Raw genomic sequence first — 6,128 nt, 5'->3', positions numbered from 1 at the left:
GTGTCAGAGGAGGCGTGTTAATAAATCGTTAGGACATGTGTGAAGATAGCCACAATTGGGGAATATTCGGTTTGCCTTCAAAATAAAAGTGAAACTGTTGAAACTGATCAAAACGGATACATATATTGGAACAATTCCATATTTGGACTAGATCATGTTTAACAATGTTAGAAATTAAAATAAATACAAAACTTAATGCATGTTTCAATAAACAGTCAAAGAAAAACTGTTCAAATCCCACTGTGAATGTATTAGACTGCATAAATGTATTGGGGGCATACATACAGCTCTGGGAAAAAAATTAGAGGCCACTGCAAATATCAGTTTCTCTGGTTTTACTATTTATAGGTGTGTGTTTGGTAAAATTAACGTTTTTGTTTTATTCTATAAACTACTGACAACATTTCTCCCAAATTCCACCTGCTGTCCCCAGTCCACCTGCTGCTGCTCCAGTATTAACTGTTCTGTCTGCGGCTATGAAACCCTGATCTGTTCACCGGACGTGCTACCTTGTCCCGTACTGTTATAATCTCCACCCAGCACAGCCAGAAGAGACCACCCCTCAGAGCCTGGTTCCTCTCTAGGTTTCTTCCTAGGTTCCTATGGAGTTTTTCCTAGCCACCGTGCTTCTACATCTGCATTGATTACTGTTTGGGGTTTTAGGCTGGGTTTCTGTATAGCACTTTGTCATCGGCTGAAGTAAAAAGGGCTTTATAAATACATTCGATTGATTTGATTTATTTTCAATCACAGCTTTAATGCGTCTTGTCATGCTCTCCTCCAGTCTTTCACATTGATGTTGGGTGACTTTATGCCACTCCTGGCGCAAAAATGAAAGCAGCTCGGCTTTGTTTGATGGCTTGTGACCATCGATCTTCCTCTTTCAATGGGGTTCAGGTCTGGAGATTGGACTGGCCATGACAGGGTCTTGATCTGGTGGTCCTCCATCCACACCTTGATTGACCTGGCTGTGTGGCATGGAGCATTGTCTTTGTGGAAAAAACAATCCTCAGAGTTGGGGAACATTGTCAGAGCAGAAGGAACCAAGTTTTCTTCCAGGACAACCTTGTACGTGGCTTGATTCATGCGTCCTTCACAAAGACAAATCTGCTCGATACCGGCCTTGCTGAAGCACCACCAGATCATCGCCGATCCTCCACCAAATTTCACAGTGGGTGCGAGACCTGGAGAGGCCTACAAGCCACAGTGTCTCTTGGTGAATATGTCTTTGTGAAGGACGCATGAATCAAGCTACATGCTCTAATTGAAAATATATTTATTTGGAATTTGGGAGGAATGTTGTCAGTAGTTTATAGAATAAAACAAAAATGTTAATTTTACCCAAACACATACCGATAAATAGTAAAACCAGAGAAACTGATCATGTTGCAGTGGTCTCTTAATTTTTTCCAGAGCTGTATATGCACTGTACAGCCAAGCCCTAGCACTTGATCATGACTCTCAGTTCCATGACATTACACATAAGAGTCATCGAACGAAGACGTCTTCTGTACGGGGGAGCCCCAACGCTTGGTCTGAACATTAACACGTATTCGCTTGCAGTACAGTTTTGAAAGCATTATCTTTCATATCAGCGAGAAATCATTCCACAAAAAAAAGTTCAATTGATACACACCTTTTAAAGGGTTATGGTTCCCACACGGCCATATCTTCATGTTACAGTCAACCACCTCTCTTAATGAGCTATTAGCTAATTAGCTTCTAACACCTGTGTGTAATCGGAAGACGGACGCCACAAAAGGGTTGTCACTGAAAAATACTGTTGGCTGCAACTGTGTTAAAACAGTGTACATACAGTAAATGTGTATTTTGCATTTGTGAAATTATTTTGATACGATATGAAAGTAGATATATTTATGTTTCTAGAACCATCGGATGACCCAAGCAATTGAAAATCGATTCATGTTTAGGTGGAGTATTTGGCTGTTTTGGCTTCCAGAGCCTTTAAAATGTAAGGTCCATGTAAGGTCCTTGGACTATAACAGGTAACATTAGACTCCTTTAGTCCCACTTTGGGCTATGTACTGCCTTACCTGCCTGCACCCATGGAATTGGGTATGAGCCTACTCAGTGACACCCACAGATTACAATTCCAAAGAGTTTACACAAATACCAGCTTCATAGCTCTTATTGCAGGACTATAAAAGGAACCACATTGACACATTAAACTCACCAGTCATTCATATTGGACTGCAAAGCCTTACCTTTAGATTGTGCACCAATGAAATGAGTGTGCACCAATGAGTGTGCACCTATGAAATGGGGTATCTGCCCACACAGAACACAACTACGTAGAGTTTACACAATTACTAGCTCTTATTGCAGGACTCTGAAACTAGCTCACCAGTCATATTGTGTGTATTGGACATTCATATTGTACTGTACAGCCTTACAGTGGTTTGAAAAAACCCAACCCATGGAAAACATTTACGAGACCATTCATTCAGTGATATACATTTTTTTCCTAATTATCTCGCAAATCTCAGTTTTGGAGAAGATTGAGTTTGACCAAAATTGTCCTATTTTCACTTTGTAGTCAATTTTGACACTATAATAAATGTTTATTACTAATAAATGTTTCCGTTTTCTACCAGAGAAGTTGTTTAGCTGCTCTTTAAAGATGCGGTGTGGTATAATTTTTAATACCCTGTCATTTTTTCTATCTGAGTAGAAAACTGTGAAATAAATGTCAATTTTGTTATCAGATATATTTTTATATCAGTGTTCAAGAAAAATAAATAGACCAATCATTCAACCAAATCTACTAATGTAGATTGCGCCGAGACCCTTAGAAGGTGTAGTTCTTCCTGATGTGCAATTACATCTAGGTGTCAATGCAGCCAGTCCAGCCGGCTATACAGTTGTTTATATACAGTACCAGTCAAAAGTTTGCACACATCAACTCATTCAAGGGTTTTTCTTTATTTTTACTATTTTCTACATTGTAGAATAATAGTGAAAACATAAACTATGAAATAACACATATGGAATCATGTAGTAACCAAAAGTGTCAAACAAATTAAAATATATTTGAGATTCTTCAAGTTAGCCACCCTTTGCCTAGATGACAGCTTTGCATACTCTTGGCATTCTCTCAACCAGCTTCATGAGGTAGTCACATGGAATACATTTCAATTAACAGTTGTGCCTTGTTAAAAATTAATTTGTGTAATTTATTTCCTTCTTGATGCATTTGAGCCAATCCATTGTGTTGTGACAAGGTAGGGGTGGTATAGAGAAGATAGCCCTATTTGGTGAAAGACCAAGTCCATATTATGGCAAGAACAGCTCAAATAAGCAAAGAGAAACGACAATCCATCATTACTTTAAAACACGAAGGTCAGTTAATAAGGAAAATTTCAAGAACTTTGTGCAGTCGCAAAAACCATCTAGCGCTTTGATGAAACTGGCTTTCATGGGGACCGCCACAGGAAAGGAAGACTCAGAGTTACCTCTGTGGCAGAGAATAAATTCATTAGAGTTAACTGCACTGCAGATTGCATCCCAGAGAAATGCTTCACAGTGTTCAAGTAACAGACATATCTCAACATCAACTGTTCAGAGGGGACTGCGTGAATCAGGCCTTCATGATCAAATTGCTGCAAAGAAACCATTACTAAAGGACACCAATAAGAAGAAGAGACTTGCTTGGGCCAAGAAACACAAGCAATGGACATTAGTAAAGTGGAAATATGTACATTGGTCTGATTAATCCAAATTTGAGATTTTTGGTTACAACCGCAGTGAGACGCTGAGTAGGTGAACGGATAATCTCTGCATGTGTTGTTCCCACCGTGAAGCATGGAGGAGGAAGTGTGATGGTGTGGGGGTGCTTTGCTGGTGACACTGTCTGTGATTTATTTATAATTCAAGGCACACTTAACCAGCATGGCTACCACAGCATTCTGCAGCGATACACCATCCCATCTGGTTTGCGCTTAGTGGGACTATTATTTGTTTTTTAACGGGACAATGACCCAACACACCTCCAGGCTGTGTAAGGGCTATTTGACCAAGAAGGAGAGTGATGGAGGGCTGCATCAGATGACCTGGCCTCCATAATCACCCGACCTAAACCCAATTGAGATGGTTTGGGATGAGTTGGACCGCAGAGTGAAGGAGAAGCAGCCAACAAGGGCTCAGCATATGTGAGAACTCCTTCAAGACTGTTGGAAAAGCATTCCTCATAAAGCTGGTTGAGAGAATGCCAAGAGTGTGCAAAGCTGTCAAGGCAAAGGGTGGCTACTTTGAAGAATCTAAAAAATATTTTATAACTTTTTTGGTTACTACATGATTCCATGTGTTATTTCATAGTTTGATGTCTACGATGTAGAAAATGGTAAACAAAGAAATCACTTAAATGAATAGGTGTGTCCAAACTGGTACTGTATATTCACAGTTATTATTTGACCATAATAACCATTATTATTATTTGACCATGCTGGTCATTTATGAACATTTGAACATCTTGGCCATGTTCTGTTATAATCTCCACCCGGCACAGCCAGAAGAGGACTGGCCACCCCTCATAGCCTGGTTCCGCTCTAGGTTTCTTCCTTGGTTTTGGCCTTTCTAGGGAGTTTTTCCTAGCCACCGTGCTTCTACACCTGCATTACTTGCTGTTTGGGGTTTTAGGCTGGGTTTCTGTACAGCACTTTGAGATATCAGCTGATGTACGAAGGGCTATATAAATAAATTTGATTTGATATACACACAGACACACACAAAATATTGGAAATGATGCAGATAATTACATTGATGGAAGCTACAATCTGCAATATTAAAGCGGTTCTACACCCATTTTTTTATTAAATATTTAATCTCAAAAAAACACGGCTTGGGTCATGGACACAAATCAGGTCATCCAAAAGAAAACCAAACCCAAGAAGGAAAATTCCTCTGCAGAGGAGTAGCTGCCATCGATTATGGAGCCACACAGATGCCAGATCCTATCAGATAACAGGATGACAACACTTGCTCTTCCCCAGATGGTCTTTCAATGCGGTATTCCCTAATCACATTTGCAGAGATCTCAGATACTGTTGCATTGATGACATCCTGACAAATATGGGGCATCTCAGGTCATGGAGGACTGAATGCCGTAATCTTGGATTCAAACCAAATACTACTTTGAGCGGCCAAATTAAGATATAGCCTTCATTTTCCTTGCAAAGCAGCAACACGAGTTAACATTGAGCGATCATCAGGACCGTGATTAGTTGATTCAGGTGTTAAGAGCAGGGCTGCTGCCAGTGCAAGCGATTGGGGTTTGCACAAGACTTTGTTTGGGGGAGCGAACCAAAGTCCTCAGGCAAGGTTACGAGTGTGGCGAACCAAACTACCTTTCCTACACTTCACCCTTCTCTAACCACCTCCTCTCTGAATCAACTGACAATCCAAGTCACTGCACCAATGTGACTAGCTGGGTTTGAACCTGGGTCACCCACGTGCCTTGTCTGTTAGCACGCAGAGCTAAAGCCTGTAGGCATTTGCTCAAGGAGACAGCTTGTTTTCAGGCAAGATTACTCGTCACATGGTTCACCAAACCCTTCTTACAATAGTTAACATTTAATTATAAAATGGAAAAAGTACCGTCTCTGCCCTGTAATGTATAAAATTGCAGGCACATGCATGTGTTGAAATATTAATGTAGTCACTGACACTTGGAAGGAAATGTGCATTTGTTCATTCAAACTTAGACCAGCTCTGCTAGTCTCCCCCCCCAGACCACAACATTGCCAAGAGCTTCCCGGTACAATCCAACTTGTTTGCGACTGTTCAAACAAATGACTTTTCCATGTGCGCACTAGTGCCGGATCTGGATACCTTTACAAAGATGGAGCATCTTCCCAGTTTGCAACAGTCTAAGTTCCTATCGGCTCAGCATGATTTTCACACCAATCATGGTGAGACATAAATGTGAAGTCTTGTTAGCCGCAATAATCTATCAACATTAAAGCATCCAACCCACCTTCTTAACAATGGGTTGCATTTATATGGCACTTTTAACCTCAAGGCAACCTCAAGGCCACATTGTGCTGGGGGTACATGACACTAATATGTATCCATGTCAATATACAACTTATTGACCATAACATGGGACCTGT

Source organism: Oncorhynchus clarkii, chromosome 17 (assembly GCF_045791955.1).
Source record: "Oncorhynchus clarkii lewisi isolate Uvic-CL-2024 chromosome 17, UVic_Ocla_1.0, whole genome shotgun sequence".
In the NCBI taxonomy this organism is placed as follows: Eukaryota; Metazoa; Chordata; class Actinopteri; order Salmoniformes; family Salmonidae; genus Oncorhynchus; species Oncorhynchus clarkii.
The sequence above is the reverse complement of the archived record's forward strand: the minus strand, read 5'-3'. Positions refer to the sequence as shown.